Raw genomic sequence first — 20021 nt, 5'->3', positions numbered from 1 at the left:
TATTTCCTATACATGTATATTAGTCCACTCTCATGCTGCTAAAATAGACATACCTGAGACTGATTTATAAAGGAAAGAGGTTTAATTGACTCACACTTCAGCATGACTGGAGAGGCCTCGGGAAACTTAAAATCATGGTGGAAGGGGAAGCCAACACATCCTTCTTCAAATGGCAGCAGGAAGAAAAATGAGAGTGAAGTGGGGGGAAAGACCCTTCTAAAACTATGAGATCTCATGAGAACTCAGTCACTATTACAAGAACAGCATGAGGGTCACTGCCCCCTTGATTCATTTACCTCCCACCGGGTCCCTCCCATGACAGGTGGGGATTATGGGAACTACATGATGAGATTTGGGTGGGGACACAGTGAAATCATATCAACATGGAATCACATAATATATGACCTTTGGTGTCATGCTTCTTTTATTTATAATATTTTCAATGTTTATCCCAGTTGTTGCATACATCAGTACTTCATTTTCCTAGTGTATTTTAATTGATAATGTACCTTAACAAAAGATGAAAATTATTTGTACCAATTCAGAAAAAGAAGAATGTAACTATCTTCTTCTATTTTCCCTATGTGTGCAGGTTAGACTATATTTTCTGGCATTAATAAAGTAACCTAACATGACCCGAGCCTAAGAAGAATATCACAGTCTCCTTTTTACGGATGGGTAAAAAAAGAGGGTCAGAGAGGTTAGGTTATCTGTTCAAATATTAGATGCAGGGATTCAAGCACAGAGCTTTGAAAACAAAGCCAAAATTATTTCTACTTAGTTGATGGATATATAATAAGAAGAACTAAATGGCCATTCAGCCACTGACACTTCCTTGTTCAGACATTTAGAAGCAAAGCTAAGCCTCCACATTGTATCAATCCCTTTATCTTTGGGTAGCTAAGGATACTGAACTCAAGCGCCTACTGGGGCTAGATAGATAACAAATGGCATGGTGTGACAAACTGGAGAGGGTATTGGAAGGCTGCTACTGTTCAGCTAAGCCCTCTTTGTCCTCTGGAAATGCACTGTCCAGGATAGAAAGTTATTATGATTTCTTTTAAGAGAATTTAAAAATCATTTTATGTGAAATCTCTGAATTTTTAAGTGCTGGCAACAAGTTAAACTTCATTTTTATTTTTGAAATTACTACATTAAAAAGAGCTAATATGTAAACCAAATTAACTGTTTTGGGGATATTCTGTCCCACAGACTACAATTTTTACAATCTGTGGTAGAGGAAGAAAAGCCAGGGCGGCACCAGAGGGAGCCTGGGCCCTCTTTGAGTAGAGCCCAAGGGGCATCATCAAAATGAGAGGGAACCTACCTCCTGCCTTTCAGTCCAAACTCTGGAAACGTTCAACAACTTATATATATATATATATATATATATATATATATATTTTTTTTTTTTTTTTTTTTTTTTTTTTTTTTGAGGCGGAGTCTCGCTCTGTCGCCGGACTGGAGCTCACTGCAAGCTCTGCCTCCTGGGTTTACGCCATTCTTCTGCCTCAGCCTCCCTAGTAGCTGGGACTACAGGCGCCCACCACCTCGCCCGGCTAGTTTTTTTTTTTTTTTGTATTTTTAGTAGAGATGGGGTTTCACCGTGTTAGCCAGGATGGTCTCGATCTCCTGACCTCATGATCCGCCCGTCTCGGCCTCCCAAAGTGCTGGGATTACAGGCTTGAGCCACCGCGTCCAGCCCAACTTATATTTTAAGAGAGGATTTAGAATAGGGAAGATGTCATTAAATCTTCCTTCTTTCCATGGATAGTTATGGAAGACATCCTCTGTGCATGCACTGCTAGGTTCTTGGAATAGCATGAAGAACAAGAAGATGCAATCCCTGGCTTCAGAAGTCCAAAGTGGCAAGGTAAGATAATTAAGCTAGCAATTGCAGGACAATGTGATTATCATAATGTTTACAATGATGTTGGCACAAGACGGAAACTTCACCCTAACAGGCATTTGAGTTCAATATCTTCAGCTACACAAAGATATATGAATGAATAGGATAAAAAGAAACCAGAGAAGTCTCCATAAAGGAAATACATTTTCAAGTGCAATAAAAAGAGTTGATCAAAGATGGAAAAAAAAAACAAAATATTCCAAGGAGAAAGAACAGAATAAGTAAAAGCAAGGGAAAATATAGCACATCTAAACAAGCTTGAGGACACTCAGAATGTCTTGGAATAATGTTGCTGCCTTGAGAAAGCTGGTTTCTGCTGGAGGAGAGGGACCTCGTGGAACAGCTTGCACTGACCTGAGAGCTGCGCTCAGACCTAGGAACATACCCAGTCAATACTGCAGAGTCTGTTCCAGATAAGAAGACTCAAGCAGCTGATCCCACAGACTCACAGGAAATAATAAACAGTTATTATTTTTAGCCACTGAGTTTTGGGATGGTTATTTACAGAACAATAGCAAATTGTTTAAAAAATACCTTACGCAACCTTAGCTTATGAAAAAGATCTGAGGAATCAAGTGAAATAAATTTCTGACACACTCTCTTTATATATATATGTGTGCGTGTATAATACATATATTATATATATTTATGACATGTATTTTTATATATACATATATAAATACATATATAAATATATGTCATAAATATGTATATATATCTGTGTGTATATATATATATTTTTTTATTTATGACAAGGTCTTGCTCTGTCACCCAGGTTACAGTACAGTGGTGCAATAACAACTCGTTGCAGTCTTGACCTCCCAGGACCAAGCGACCCCCTCACTTCAGCCTCCCCAGCAGTGGGACTACAGGCATGCACCACCACATCCGAACACATTTTTCTATTTTTCACAGAGACAGGGTCTCACTGTTGTCCAGGCTTACTATTTTTTTAAATTGAGGGTGTTAAAAATCTGAGAATCAGAATTATACACTAATATTTTACCCAATGTTATCAAACCCTGTACTGAATATTTAATTTTTATGTTGCTTGGGAGAAAAGTTGGCCATCAAAAGATAATTATTATATCATTAAAATAAACAGCATTTTATGTATACCAATGGAATGACACCTTTCTCCACCCCATGTTATGATTTTTTTTCCCCATAAACACCTTGTTAACAATAATTAACTTTAATGTCACTAGACCCTCTTCTAAGGGATACTGTTATGAGTGAATTAGATGCCCCTAAAAGATCTGTTGAAACCTTAATCTCCAAAATCTGTGAATGCGACTTTTTAAAAAGGGTCTTTACAGATAAAAATCAAGTTAAGATGTGATCATACTGGATTAGCATGGTCCCTAATTCAACAACTGGTATCTTCCTAAGAAGAAGAATATTTGGACACACGTAGGGGAGACAATCACATGAATTGAAGATAGAGGCAGAGATTTGAGTGATGCATCAAAAAGCCAAGGAACACCAAAAATTGCCAGCAACCACCAGAAGCTAGAGGAAGCAAAGAAAGATTCCTCCTGAAGAGCCTTCAAGGAGCATGTTCCTGCCAACAGTTTCATTTCAAACTTACAGATTCCACAACTGTGAGAGAATAAATTTCCATTGTTTTAAGCCACCAATTACTTTATTAGATCAGCGTCAGGAAAGTAAAACATATCCATTTTACTGTTTTGGATCCATAGAAAAATATTGCATACATTGTAGATAGTGAGTTACATTACTCATGTTTTATCCCTTCAAAAGCTTCAAGACCTGAGTATTTATAGGACTGCATTAACTTAATATTTGTGTTGGTTTGCTAAAACATCCTCTCCTATAAAACCATTTGACAAAAGTGCAACAACCTTTACTTTATTCCCAATACACTTTCTATGATTACAAATTCAAACATTTTTGAATTATCAAATTAATCTAAAGTACAGAAAACCTACCTCAAGTATCTTCTCCAGAGAGAAATGGAAATAGTCTCTATTTCTTAGTTTCAGGCCTTAATTTATGTAACTTCACTACTTTCATTAATTTCAACATTCATAAAAACATCAAAAACAATCTCATGCTGTCACTCTGTAAGGGAAGGTTTTCAATGTTTCCATAGAAACTAAGGATGCTAATCAAGGTGAACTACACATAAGGAAAATCTTCCCTTGTGGGAAGCTTACCTTTTAGGGAAACTCTTGGAAACACATGCTGTGGAGTTACTCTATGTCAATGATTTCTAGAATAAAAAGAGAAAAATACACAAATAAATATGTTTTTTTTTTTCAAGTATAGATCGGCTTATGTGTAGGAGATGCTTACCTGTAATCTTCCCCTTCTAAAATTAAATTATATTGGATTAGGAGGAAGTAAAAATTAAATACATTTGGTATGGATTTCCAGTTTAACAGAATTGTGTAGATTAGGATCCAGGATCCATTCTCTGCCTTGCCTCCTATGAGCTGAGTGACTTTTGACAAAACCATCACCACTCTATCTTTCCCTTGTTAGTATGATGGCTCTAGGAGCCTGCAATATTTTATGGCATTCAGACTCCATAAAAGAGACAATTTCTCAAGAGGGTACATTAAAAGGATTTTAAATAATAAAAATTGAGCAATAAATGGAGATGTCTTATAATTTTTGTTAGGTATATGAATACATAAAATGAGGGTACCTAACAAAAACAAACACTCTTCACATAAATTGTACACTCTCTTAAAGCTACCAACTTAATCTTTAATTGTGAAATAATTTTTGTCTCAGAATTTTTCCTGAAGAACTAAATTTATTTTCCCTAAAAAAAAATATATATATACACACACACTTAATTTTACCTAGAATAAAAGTACATATTTATACTTTCATGTTTATTCATATGTGTATCCCCTAACCGAGTTTCTGCTGTAGATCACTTCTTTGTAAAATAACTGTCTTGTAGTTTTAATAACTGAAAATCCAATTTTGTGTAGATATATATAATATAGATTAGCTAATCAGAAATATCTTTAACCGTACAATTCTACTCTGGCTTATTCTTAAATATACCATAATTGATCAGGATAAAAATGCTATATTTTCTTGATTAGCCATAAATACATCATCTTTTCTTAAGTGTATGCCTTCTCTGGCTGAATTGCAAAATAATTCACCTCTATATTAAATACCTGACTATCTTTACTCTCAGGATAATATCAGTAACACCTAGCAGGACTAAACAGGTATTCTTCATATTGTTAATATATTCAGAAATATAAAATTATCCCTGACCTTTCTCATATACCCCTAAAACAAATAAAATTCCATAAATTATGACGTGTGTAAGAAAATGTTTCCTATGGATTATGAAAAATTATATATTCACATTAATTCTGAATCACAAATACATCACCATCTGTTTGGTTTTAATATGGTCAGTTACCAGCTGTGTATATATGAACCGGCTACAAAAGTTTAGTATGTATCTAAACGCATATCTTTCTTACATTAAGGACAGCAACTGATGTAAAACTAAAGCTCTATTTACAGCTATTGGCATCATTTGCAACTCCAGCTTACCTATCGATAACAATTAAAATTGTAATAATCCTACAGACATTTGTCAATTTTTTTCATTTTTTCCAATATTATTAAAAATTTGTCATATACATTTTTTCCTCCTCACAGAAAGGTGGAGATTGCATTTACCCTGTCCAGTGAAATAATACTTGAAATGAAAACTTAAGTTATAATTTTATTCATTAAAATAATTATGTTCCTCTTGTTTGAGAGCATAAGCTCTGGGATAAATTTCTTGGGATGGGATATTGGTTCAATTTTTTACTAATCATGTGATCTTGAGCAATTCTTTAATTGATATAATCCTCAGTTCTACTTTTAAAGTGGGGACAATAACAGTATTCATCCTCAAAGAATTATTTCAATCCTCAAATTAATAATTAAGTTACATAGTGCAGACTAGCTATTCAGTTTAGCCACTAGATACAGTATCCACTAGTAGTAGTAACATTGGCAAGAGATTCTCATACATTATGGATAGTCTCATGAATGGCGACTGTACACACAAAAAGCAGTATCATCACCAGAAGAAACCATATGCTCCCAAATACTTGTCCATTATAGAAAACATTATTAAATTCACTCCTTTGATTTTTGTAATTGCATCCAGAGGGAATCCTGGCCAAAAGAACTTATCTGTTGGGTGAGTTAACATATCATGAATGCATTTATCAGGTCAGTTAGCTACGACAGAGCAAAGAGCAATGTCAAAGAGACTAGAAAGCAGGATGGAAACGTAAGAAGAGTGAGGAGGAATATATGGGACTGACCCCAAGAAGGCCTCTGAAATGATATCACCTTCGTAAGGAATGCATCCCACCTGTTGCTCCTGAAAAGAACAGCCCTATGGTCTATGTGATTCAACCTAATAGGCTGCTATTGATCCATCAATTAACACTTGACCCATATTAAGTCAACAAGATTCTCTCTCAGAGATTTTGAATTGCAACACTTGAGAGTTTGAGGCATGTAAAGTTGGAATTATTGTTAAAGAAGCCAGTCTTGAGAGAACCAGAAAAAATAAGACTTTAGAGAAAACCAGAGTTAAGATTACATACATCCTTACTCCTGATCCACCTGAGAAATGAAGAATTGAAAATAGGGTAAAAGTTGAGGGCAGCCACATTTCCTGACATCCTAAGTCAAGTCCCCATGAGGTTAGGTTTTACCTATAATTTTTTTGTGCTTAGATGGCTATCATTTCTCCTGGCATATGGTTTCAACAATCCTTATGATGTGAGCTAGTTTAAGTTTCTGTATATAACAACTAAATGGTTACTAGTTAAGAAATCATAAGCCCACTGAAGCTAAGTTTTCTGTAATACAAAGTCCTTGCTTTGTGCCTATATAAATGAGCGAAACAAATAAGTGAGCAATTAATAGAAATAAGTCACAAACCACCCTGCTATGCTAACAACTTACACATTTGTAAGGAAACTTTCATATATAAAAATTCCTGGCTTATGAATAGGAATCATAATCAACTGTTCCTTTACTATCATAGACCAATAGCTTTTACATTGACATTAATTTTTTATTCAAAAAGTATTTACTAGGAGAAAAGAAACAGACCAAGGTTCCTGACCTCCTGGGATTTCCTGTCAAAATAAAATTACTACTCTACTTTGCCACCTCTCTCACCCAAACAAACAACAAACGTCATCAAAATGTATGTCAAACAGTAAGAGAATATTATTTTGGGAATAATCCTTTTAATAAAACCATAACCTTTCAGGACCATAATGGATCTTGTGCTCCAGTTACATTCAGCACATGTTTTTAGCATAACACTCATCATAAAATGTTTATCGCTGTTCCGTTCACCCCAAAACACACATAACTTTTACTGTTGGAAAGTATGTACCTGTGTTGTCTTATTCTTCCATTTGAAGGCATAGAGGCTAGTACAGCCTGGTCTAAAACAGGTGCTTAATGTATGCTTAATGGGTGAATGGATCCAACTTACAGTCTTAGTTAATATAAACTAAGGGTTATGCCAAAATAAGTTCCACTTTCACAGTGGGTTTTCATAACTGATCTTAAAAGGAAGTATCTAATGATGCCTCAGTTGATGCTGAGAGGTTGCTGATTATATAAGCAGGAATTATTTATTCACACCTCACTGGAAAAATGTTGAGTTGCCATATTCTTGTTAAGGGAAAAAGTAGACATAGTTAAAACTTCCCAACTCAGATTAGCCAGCATGAACAGAGATGATTCAAGCAGATAGATATCCAATTTCACACCTTGAAAGAAGGTTAAAAAAAAAAAAAAAAACCCACAGGATTTTTTTCTTGGCCACTTTTGTGCTGCTTTACAGGGGGAGAGACATCGAATCTATTGCACTTGATTGGCTAATAGTCTCTCCCTAGAGGCAAACACAAGGAAAGACCTTTCATTTTACCCACCTTCCTTAAACTCAGCTTCCTTTTGAATAAAATGAGCCTAATAATTGTATTCCTACCTTTAGCTGTTGTTTTGAGGCAAGACTGATGTAATCCATGAGAACAGTGCCCAGTTCATACTATGCAAACAGTCAATGTTAAGTATCATTATAATTTTTTTTTAAATCATGAAAAATTCACTAAACTTTCCATGTTCAATCTGTAACTTGTACCTATCCTAAGTTAAAGTTTTTATTATAAACTAAATAAAATCACATGTGAAAATAGGCAGGAAATTAATACACAACCAAGTGAATAAATAGATGAATCTCCCTCTGCCCAGAAAGATTGGGTCCAATCTTTGAACAAATCAGCTGTTGTCAACATAAATGTACTCACAATTTTACAACAAAGGAACCAGAAATCCATGAATGACCGCAGAGTTTCTCAGCTAATAGCAAATAGATGCAGCAGCTGGCAAGGCCTAGGTCAAAAATGATGATTTTACCCTAGGGAACCAACAGCCCTCACCTAGACCCTTTCTAAAGAACTCAAAACCAAAAGGTGTGTCGGTTATTTATTAAGAACAAAAACAACCCTTCCCAAGTGACAGGTAAGAGCATGAAAATAATTCTAATGAACATGTTCAAACCCAGATGTGGCATCTCTAAAGCTTTCAGTTCTCACAGACATAGCATGTAAGATTAGGAGGGACGGGCCGGGCGCGGTGGCTCTAGCCTGTAATCCCAGCACTTTGGGAGGCCGAGACGGGCGGATCACGAGGTCAGGAGATCGAGACCATCCTGACTAACACGGTGAAACCCTGTCTCTACTAAAAAAAATACAAAAACTAGCCGGGCGAGGTGGCGGGCGCCTGTAGTCCCAGCTCCTCGGGAGGCTGAGGCAGGAGAATGGCGTAAATCCGGGAGGCGGAGCTTGCAGTGAGCTGAGATCCGGCCACTGCACTCCAGTCCGGGTGACAGAGCGAGACTCCGCCTCAAAAAAAAAAAAAAAAAAGATTAGGAGGGACGAAAGAGTGATCTCTGTACTTTGTCCATTAGAGTCACACCTGGATTTGCCTAACAATAAACGTGCATATGATCAGCATTGATTACAAGTCTCCTATAATTGCACTTAGTCACTCTGTACATGATGCCTTTAAATAATCAGTGGATAAAATATAGGTTCTAAAGGCATATTTGAGTCTAAGCTTTACCACTTATTTGCTGCATGAACTCAACCAAGTTATGTAACCTCTTATAGTCTGTTTTTATCATCTGTAAAACACGGCCAAAATTATCTACCTTGAAAGGTTCTTCTAAAGATAAAATGGGCCACCTGCCGTGGCTCACAACTGTAATCCTAGCAGTTTGGGAGGCCGAAGGGGGCAGATCACTAGAGGTCAGAAGTTCAAGACCAGTCTGGCCAACATGATGAAACCCTGTCCCTACTAAAAATACAAAAAATTAGCTAGATGTGGTGGCACACACCTGTAATCCCAGCTACATAGGAGGCTGAGGCAGGAGAATTGCTTGAACCTGGGAGGCAGAGGTTGCAGTGAACCAAGATCTTGCCACTGCACTCCACCCTGGGTGACCGAGTGAGACTCCATCTCAATAATAATAATAATAATAATAATACATAAAATGATACAAAACAAATCCAGTCTATAGCAGGTATTCAACTAATGATACCTGTTATTATTAACATTATTTGAACATCAAAGGATAGCATAACATGAGAGGTAAGAGTTAGCATTTAACAACTGTCCATATTCTAAAAGGTCATTGTATTTAATAGGCTTTTCCTTATATCTCTCATATTTTGCTTAACTTACTGATGGCATTTTCCATTACAGAATCAGCAGGTATTTCTCATAGGTGTCTACTTCCTTCACCGGTAGTTAAAACCCAACCTGAATTTTCTGTGGGAGGTAAAGGTCATGTAGATATTAAATTATCCATGTTTATTTTCAGAATTTCCATTAGCTTTGCTTGATATAATTTAGTATTAACATCAGGGTTATTAAACTAATACTAAGCAAGAGATTATATTTAAATGCATTTTTCAATCGGAATTGGGATGCATTTCTAATAGTGCTGTCTAGCTACAAGCAAACAAATGGTCATTTGATTCTTTTATCATTTCACAATGAATACTATCAACCACAGAGATCACTCATGGGCTCCTCACCACACACTCAAAATAAACAAAATACAAGATGATGCATAACAGGCTTTAGAGTTATTAAGAGATAATCACATCCTTGGGACTTTCATTGGGCACAATAAGTAGCACCACTAGAATATGATTATCTCTTGATAACAAGGGTCCCTACAGCTCTCACAAAGTGAGAAAAAAGTCATCACCGTAGGGAAAATGTATATTTATTTCACTGAACCATAAAGCTGACAATTTAAGCTAATGAACAGTGGCTCTCCTTGAGATGACAGCATTACACAGTGTCGGAGGTTTCCTATCAAGGTGACCTAGGCACCATCACCTTGAAGAATCTGCCTTGAAGAGCTTTTTTTTCTGGAAGTCTAATTTCTGGGTCTTGACTACAAGATAAACAGGTCTGGAAGACACTTAAGAGTCTAGGGATCTATGAATCTATTTAAGACAGGGAGGGGACTGAGAACAGCAGTGGGAATGGCTTATGCTGCTTATCAGTTGTAAGGCCAGAAACTTGAGATTCTGAGCTTCATAAGTTGTCTTGATGTAACATAATCAGGGAAGCTCATTGGAGAGGATAGAGACAGATACTCCAGTATACAGGACATCCCAGGGTGAACACCCAGTGACATCAACATAGGAAACTGCAGTACATGGTTTAGAATTTGGAGATGAGGAGAAGGAAGCAGGCATGAGCCTCTGACACTGCTCTCAAGGATAGGAAAAAGTTTTATATATAAGAGCTTTACTTGAGGATTTTAATCAGCAAGAAAACTCTTCTCACCTAATATTACTCAGAACAGTGGTATTTTCTGAACTCCCTAACTCAGAATAGACAGAAGTTACTCTTCTTAAGTCTCTGTTTCTAATCAACAAATGGGTGAATAAAAACTCTTCTCAGAGTTACTGGGGAAATTAAAGACTGAGTTGAAAGCATCCTGTAAATATAAAAGACTCTTTATCTGTCAGCTATTAAGAATTATTTGGAGAGATTACTTACATAAACCTTAAAATGAGAAAAGAATATATCTCAAACACTCTGCCAGTGATGTGATTTGATTTTACTTGTAAAAGATAATGTTAGTCCAGGGAACACATTAAAAACCATCATACTGTAATATTACCGGAGCTGCAGTTGGTATTGTGGCCCATAAGTTACTATCCTCAAATCTAAAGTTTTCAAATATGTGCAAAGATATCATCGATCTCAAATATTTACAACAAAGAGCCTGTGATGCTGAACCCCTATCGACTCCAAAGGGGATGGCACAAGGTAGGTTCAAGAGACTGAAAAAGAGACCCAGGGACAGCAAACAAGACATGGGATTTTACCGGAGCCTTACATACTGCGGAGCAAGTCCAGTGGTGTTGGGCTGGACAGGAGAACCGCCTTACAAACAGCCCAGTGGCAGTGGGCTAAACGAGATAACTCCACAGTACAGTGGCAGAGGACTGGGCAGGAAAACTGCAACCATTTGCAAAGGGCATGCAGTTTATATAGCATTTTCACTTAGCAACCTTCCCAAAACAACCTCCACCTGGCAACCTTCATTCAACCCAAAACTCGGGATCTTGAGCCCCTGTATGGCCTGAGTTCCAATAGACAAGCTGAAGGCTCAGATGTTCCTCATAGACAAGGAATGAATCTCTCTGTTGGTCATTCCCGGGTTCCTTAGCTGGGAACACACATTCAGGTGCATCTGTCATACGGGGTCATTCTCAGGGTATGCTTAAGTTACTGCTATCAGATGCATTTCATTTACCCTACAGAGCCAAAAATTCTATTGCTCTAAATCAGTGATTATATCTAAAGGCAATTTATTGGCAAAGTCTGAAGACATTTTTGGCTGTCATAATCATAGGGAAGATGGGGTTTGCTACTGTCATCTCATGGGCAGATGACGGCAAAACTGCTAAACACCCCCACAATGTACAGGACCCTGTCCTAAGTATAGACACTTACTCTGAGCATTTACTCAACTTGTATTTGAATGGCTTGATTCAGTAAGTGCCTACTTCTACAATTCAGTATCCTGAAAAACTAGCGGATCTGCCTCTATATCCCAGGAACAAAGAAGGAAAATAATTATCTTCAAAAAACTGAAGCCCATATCCAAGTGTAGGTAGGCATTTTAGCCCCTTCAATTTCCATTAAGGAAAATTATCAGATTTGGCTAAATACAATTCTATCCTTCCCATTGGGAAACCATACGGGAAATGTCAATGTGCTGGCAATCTGCAAAACCAGAAATGAAATTTTCCAGAGTTTACCATTGTCACAAAAAATTGGCACAATTGTACTGACAACCTGTCACTCTACATTCCCAAGTCATCTATTATGCCACTTTTTGACATTCCACAACTGTTTAATGTATCACATTATGTGATGTGATATAAAAATGTATTGGACATTTATAATTTGATATTTCCTATAGGTGCTTGTCCCTTATCTGAGGATTAACAACTTAGGGGAAAATAGTACCTACATTTCTGTGAAGCAAAGAAAAACAAGATACAGTACCTGTCACAGAAAACAGCTATAGAATGCCAGAGTCTAACTGTTTTCACAGGGATAATATCATATACTCTAAGAAGAAATACAGCATAGAGTAATGATTGAGTCCAGAATCTGGGTTTTCAAAACCCAGCTCTTCACTTTCTATCTGAGTGACCTACAAATTACTTAGATTCTCTGTCTTATAAAATGCCTCCCTTATAAAATGAAGATACTGACTCTCTTTTCCTCTGTGATGTTGTGCTTTAGAATAAGAAATATGTATTTGATATTAATTTGTTTCTTCTTCATTTCATGACACAGAGCTCCTAAAATCCCTGGAATCTCCAAAGTGATAAATCTATTAGAAGGGTAATGACTGGTGGCCCAAGACTCCTAAATAGCCTCAGGAGGGAAGAGGGGCTGAAGGTTGACTCAACCACCACTGGCCAATGATTTAATCAATCATGCCTATGTAACAAAGTCTCCGTAAAAACCAAAAATGACTGCATTTGGAGAGCTTACATGTTGCCGAACACCTGGAGGTGCTTGGGGATGGAAGCTCTGTGCTCCTTTGCACATATCTTTCCCTATGCATTTCTTCCATCTGGCTATTCAGCTGTATTCTTCATTATAAACCAGTAAACATAAGTAAAACACTTTCCTGAGTTCTGTGAGCCACTCTAACAAATGACTGAACCCAAGGAGGGGGTCATGGGAACCTCTAATTTATAGTCAACTGGCCAGAAGTTCTGGGGAGCCCAATTTAGGACTGGCCTCTGAAATAGGGGGCATTCATGTGGGACCGAGTTTGTAACATGTGGGATCTGACTCTAACTCCAGGTAGATAGCATAGAATTAAATGGAATCATAATTATGCACCTGAAAATTGATGTGTCTGAAAAACACCCACACATCTGGTGAAAGAAGTGTGGCATGTTGAGTGTAAGTAGAGAGAAACGTTTGTTTATTCCTTTACAGCCTCATAAGGGCTGTTAGGAGGACTACACAAATTAATGCTTACTAAGTGCTTACAATTTTTCCTGGTACAAAGCAAAACCTGTTTTTAATAAAAAGAAATGCCTCAATTAGGCAGAGTGTATTATCTCATTTTATAGATGTGATAACTAAAGTTCTGTGAGTCAAAGTAACTTTCCCCAGATATCACTGGTTTCTTAACTTGAGTTTTTTGTTCTGCACTGCCCTGGTGCTCCTAGACTGTAGTGGGCCTCATTCCTGGTGATTGCCATTTGAGTGCTTAACTCCTTTGCTTTAAAGACAGAAGGGCTAATTGCACAGGGATATAGTTTTGAAAAGGAACATGTCTAAAACAAAATGTAAAATTGAAAGCATGACCTGCCTTTCTTCGTTGAGTGCTTCTCCTATATGCACTGGATAACTATGCAGTGGGTGACATAATGGCGTTTTGGGAGTGAAGGAAACATGGTCTGGAGGCCCCAGAGGCTGACAATCTGGCACTTCTTGGCAGAAAACTTGTCCACTGACATAAGTGATTTGTATGTAGTAGAAACCATGGTGAGAGCTCTGAACTACAATTTCAACCATGAAATATAGAGATATACGAGAAATCATAGTTTTAAAAATATGGGCATTGCACTTCTGGTGGTAGACAGTATTATTTTTATTTTGTAAACATTTTAGTTTAAATTGATGTGTATTTATGTTATGCTTATGTAAATATTTGCAAATTTATTTTTATGTTAATTTTCCATTTGTGAAAATTTTTACTTCATTATTTTCCATTTGTGAAAAATTTTACTTCTATTTATATTGATATAAATTTTCTTCATGTCAAAAATTAGTTTAAAACTCAGTAGATTTATAGAAAATGGTATGTAGACAATATTAGAGATGGTATGCAGCTATGTTAAGAAATATGGTATGCCCATGTCCAGGATTTGGAGAATACAGTCGTCCCTTGGTATCCACATGGGATTGGTTCCAGAACCCCCTGCAGATGCTGGGGTCCCTTATATAAAATGATGTAGTATTTACATGTCATTCCTGCACACCCTCCAATATACTTTAAATCATCTCTAGATTACTTATAACACCTAATACAATGTAAATGCTATGTAAATAGATTTTATACTGTATTTTAAAATTTTTATTATTTTTTATTGTATTTTTTTCCAAACATTATTGATCCGCAGTTGGTTGAATCCACAGATGTGGAACCCAAGGATATGGAGGGCCAACTGTATCAGTGTAAGGGAGAAAATATTTCTAACTCATATCAATGTTCATGGCCAAAGCCCCTACAACAAAAGATAGATGAATAAGAGAAATGCATACAATTAATTTAATGTAAGTTTTACATGATGATAGATCATTTAGAAATGAATAATGAAAGACCTAGGGAAAACTGTGTTTTTAATGGACAGCCGTGCAGAGTATGATTGGAAGACAGAAGGGTATAATCTAACAGTAATAAACCATGAAGAACTTAGCAAATTCTGTTTGTTCAAATTCTTCTTGGCAACCATGTGTGATATTGCTTTCCTCTGGGTATAAGTCAGGACCCCTCCGGATGAGGGTCTTATGACCTACTTCAGTGGCGAAGGGGGAAGGGGAATTCTTTCTAGTTTGTACAGTCTGCTTTGGCTGTTTCCTCAAATGCTAAGGTGCCATATTGTGGGGTAATGATTCCTGAACACTGTCACCTATATATGAAATGGGAGATTCTACATGAGTAATCAGATCTACAACTCCAGAATAGGGGAGGTTTCAAATATAGTCCCTGCTTTTTGCTAGGAACATCTATTTATTCCGGCATCTGGAGGAAGATCACTAGTTCCCACCACTGCACTAAAGAATGTATGTCCTTTTCTATATATATGTATCACTATTTTGTTCCTTAGGGAGATCTACATTATGGTTTTCTTTAAAGAGAAGGACTAAGTATACCATGACATATTTTTGAAGGGAATACATGTAAAACATATGTAAAATATAAGGCATGACCTGGTTTTCTTTCCTAAAGAGGCAGAGATCTACTGATGCAAAGCCAAGTGCCTTCTGAACGCTAAAACAAATATGAAATGAATCTTAAAGATCAGTATGTGTTTACAATATCATAGACTATTTTTCTATTACCATGAGGAATGAGGTGGAAACTAAATAGCACAAAGAGAACAAAAGAAATAATATTTTACCACATTACTGAATTGAGCTACACACACAATAACTTCCAGGATTGATTTCCTGCCTAATTTTGAAGCAGAAAGCCACCAATTTGGAAATCCATGCACAAGTATGTGAAGAATGCAAGCATTTTCTACTCAGTGGGAAATACCTTTATCCTTTTTGGAAATAGGCTTGGCACACACACACACACACACACACACATTTATTCCCTGGAGTCTATAATTCTATACCAACTTGATGAAATTTCCCCAAATTACCATAAATCAATTGTGGCTTAACTGAACTCCAGGGTAGGCAATGCTACATTTTTTTTTTATTTTTTATTTTTATTATACTTTAAGTTCTAGGGTACATGTGCATAACGTGCAGGTTTGTTACATATGTATACTTATGCCATGTTGGTGTGCTGCACCCATCAACTCGTCAGCACCCATCAATTCATCATTTATATCATGTATACCTCCCCAATGCAATCCCTCCCTCCTCCCCCCCCCATGATAGGCCCCAGTGTGTGATGTTCCCCTTCCGAGTCCAAGTGATCTCATTGTTCAGTTCCCACCTATGAGTGAGAACATGCGGTGTTTGGTTTTCTCTTCTTGTGATAGTTTGCTAAGAATGATGGTTTCCAGCTGCATCCATGTCCCTACAAAGGACGCAAACTCATCCTTTTTGATGGCTGCATAGTATTCCATGGTGTATATTTTGCCACATTTTCTTAATCCAGTCTGTCACAGATGGACATTTGGGTTGATTCCAAGTCTTTGCTATTGTGAATAGTGCCGCAATATACATACGTGTGCATGTGTCTTTGTAGTAGAATAATTTATAATCCTTTGGGTATATACCCAGTAGTGGGATGGCTGGGTCATATGGTACATCTAGTTCTAGATCCTTGAGGAATCGCCATACTGTTTTCCATAATGGTTGAACTAGTTTACAATCCCACCAACAGTGTAAAAGTGTTCCTATTTCTCCACATCCTCTCCAACACCTGTTGTTTCCTGACTTCTTAATGATTGCCATTCTAACTGGTGTGAGATGGTATCTCATTGTGGTTTTGATTTGCATTTCTCTGATGGCGAATGATGATGAGCATTTTTTCATGTGTCTGTTGGCTGTATATGAATGTCTTCTTTTGAGAAATGTCTGTTCATATCCTTTCCCCACTTTTCGATGGGGTTGTTTTTTTCTTGTATATTTGTTTGAGTTCTTTGTAGATTCTGGATATTAGCCCTTTGTCAGATGAGTAGGTTGCAAAAATGTTCTCCCATTCTGTAGGTTGCCTGTTCACTCTGATGGTAGTTTCTTTTGCTGTGCAAAAGCTCTTTAGTTTAATTAGATCCCATTTGTCAATTTTGGCTTTTGCTGCCGTTGCTTTTGGTGTTTTAGACATGAAGTCCTTGCCCATGCCTATGTCCTGAATGGTACTACCTAGATTTTCTTCTAGGGTTTTTATGGTATTAGGTCTACATTTAAGTCTCTAATCCATCTTGAATTAATCTTCGTATAAGGAGTAAGGAAAGGATCCAGTTTCAGCTTTCTACTTATGGCTAGCCAATTTTCCCAGCACCATTTATTGAATAGGGAATCCTTTCCCCATTTCTTGTTTCTCTCAGGTTTGTCAAAGATCAGATGGCTGTAGATGTGTGGTATTATTTCTGAGGACTCTGTTCTGTTCCATTGGTCTATATCTCTGTTTAAAATACTTTGAAAATTATCTTTCCTACCTACATCTTTGTAGGTGGGAAGTTGTTTTATGGATAGTCAAGTCCAAGAAAGCTTTATAGGTAGAAAATTGTTTTATGGATAGTCAACTAGTAAGAGGATAGGCTTCAGAGTTAGAAAAAGGCTGGCTCAAATTCTAGCTACCTTATTTACTTCTGTAGGACCCTGGGCAAAGTATTCTTTCTTAGCTTTGATTTCTGCATTTGTAAAATGGAGGCAATAATACCTTTATTGCCCAGGGCCTCACAGACAGTACAAATTCAGAAACAGTTGCAGCCACTCCTATTCTTGCTTCATGTGAAACGTATTTCCACATTCTGTACTTGTAAAGCATCCAGTAACCAGAAGGAATGAGCTCTCAGACTGAAGAAGTTAAAGAAATCATTACTCAATTTATGCTAAAGTATATTTCCTTTATAGTTTGTGTATTCTCCTGTAGCAGAGTTCTCCAGAGAAACAGAACCAATAAGATTGTGTGTGTGTGTGTGTGTGTGTGTATGTGTATGTGTGTGTGTGTAAATTTATTATAAGGAATTGGCTCACACAATTATGGAGGCTGACAAGTCCCAAAATCTGCAGGGTGAGTCAGCAAGTTAGAGGCCCAGGAGAGCTGATGGTGTGTTTCCAGTTCAAGTTCAAAGGCCTGAGGCCCAGTAGACTTGAGATGTTGTATTTCCAGTCTGAAGGCTGGCAGGATGACCCAATGTTTCAGTCTCAATCTGAATGCAGGAAAAAAGCCAATGTCCCATTTCAAAGGTAGTAGGGACAGGGAAATTCTCTCTTACTAGGGGAAGGGCACTATTTTGTTCTATTCAGGCCTTCAACTGATTGCATAAGGCCCACCCACATTTGGGAAAGCAACCTGCTTTATTCCTTCTACTAATTCAAATGTTAATTTCATACAGAAACATCCTCACAGAAATACCCAAAATAAAATGTGATCAAATATTTGGGCACTCTGTGGTCCAGTCAAATTGAAACATAAAATTAACCATCACATCCCCTAAAAGAAATATTTATTCTTTCAATCTGTATCAAGTTATAATTTTCCCAAAACAGGCTCAAATACTGTAGGATAAGCATCACTTTTGTTGATAGCATATTTTCTATTAGAAAAGAAAGCATATACCTCTAATTAGGTATTTGTATTTCTAAAGTACACACATGTACTATATTACTGATGTTATATACATAATGAAATATAAATCACAATTGTTTCAAATGACATAAAACATATAAATAAAAATTCTTACATTTTTCTCTACCCTTAAATGGCTATCTTGCCTATAATCCAGTATGTGTACTGACCACTGGTAAGTTGCTTGTTGTACAGCAAAGAGACATCTAAATACAGGAAAGAATGGGAAGTTTTAAATTGCGAACATCCACTGGAGGGCTTGAGCTGAAAAGATTCTGTGGCTTTCACCGGGCTGGAAATGTTGGAGTTCTAAAAGTCATCATGGCAAGAACTTGATGATGACTCAGGTATTCAAGTAAGATTATATAAACAAAATGCAGTCTTAAAATTAGGGAGAATGCTAAAGAGCTTTTAATAAATGGATTAGGTTTTTTGATATTTACTACATTCAAAATTAAAATGGAAACTTCTAAAACGCTTTTCAATTCATAAAATAACAACAAGTCTATTACATATTAACATAAATAACATGTTCAATGGGAAAATATTATATAAAACAAAAAATAATAAGGAGGATGACATGTTCTAAATTTTTGTAAATCTTTATTTAATGTCTGGCTCAATTGTAGACAAACTGATTCTCCTATTTGCTTCTGCATTTGCTCTTATGTGATATCAAATGTCATGCAGCCTCTGGAAAACTCCACTGTACACTTGTGAGAGACTGACAGTGACAAAGGCAAATACCTTCTTAGTATTATTAAAACAATAGCTTTGATCTGACCATCAATTTGAAAGTTTTCACTACCCCTTCAGGTTTCCTGGACCAGACTTTGAGAAGTACTATAAGAGAATATACATTTAAAGTAGAGGATGAACATCTCACTCAAAATAAGGGAATGAAAAATTGGGGGGAAGATTTTCATAAAGAAATTGCAGCTTCATTTTGTCTTCAGAGTACTAAATAAAGCAACTCTTCTTTTGAGGTGGGGGGAGCATTCCTTATGATTGTTTGCAAGGTTGGAAAGTTGGGGGCTAGGGGTGGGTAGAAATTAAGATGATCCAGGCTTGTCCATCCTCCTGGAAAAGTGCCTGGGTCAGAAGAACATGTAAGACCCAAGCAAATCCAAACATGTTTTCCTCATTTTAATCTGTGGACATAGGGAAAGGTGATTCCTTTACCTTTTGGGGTAGGTTCAGGGTTCTCAGAATCAAGTTACTCCTGTCCTGGCTATAGATGAAGGAAAACAGATCTGGGACACAAAGAGAAACAGAAACTAGCAGGGAAATTGTTCGAACCTCTGGATTTGTCAATTATACAATTAAAACTGAAACCAAGAGTTCTGACAATACCCAAAAGAAAGCACATTTCTAGATAAAACAGCCAGATTTTAAGTTACTGTCTTATGCTTCTGGATATAGGATAAAGGTATAACTCTGACAGTGGTATAACTTTGACAATGTTATAACTCA

General features: G+C 36.9%; 1 protein-coding gene across 3 annotated transcripts in view; it reads right to left on the bottom strand.

Annotated features, from left to right (window-relative positions):
- Positions 1-20021, bottom strand: part of CNTN4 (contactin 4) — a 1029443-nt gene that overhangs the window by 764477 nt on the left and 244945 nt on the right. For all 3 annotated transcript variants that reach the window (XM_033210483.1, XM_033210481.1, XM_033210482.1), the window contains exon 2: positions 4090-4145. The gene's annotated coding sequence lies outside the window, so the exon portion shown is untranslated. The remainder of the gene's footprint in view (positions 1-4089; positions 4146-20021) is intronic.

This window comes from Trachypithecus francoisi, unplaced genomic scaffold (genome assembly GCF_009764315.1).
Source record: "Trachypithecus francoisi isolate TF-2019V2 unplaced genomic scaffold, Tfra_2.0 Lachesis_group0, whole genome shotgun sequence".
NCBI lineage: Eukaryota > Metazoa > Chordata > Mammalia > Primates > Cercopithecidae > Trachypithecus > Trachypithecus francoisi.
The sequence above is the reverse complement of the archived record's forward strand: the minus strand, read 5'-3'. Positions and strand labels throughout refer to the sequence as shown.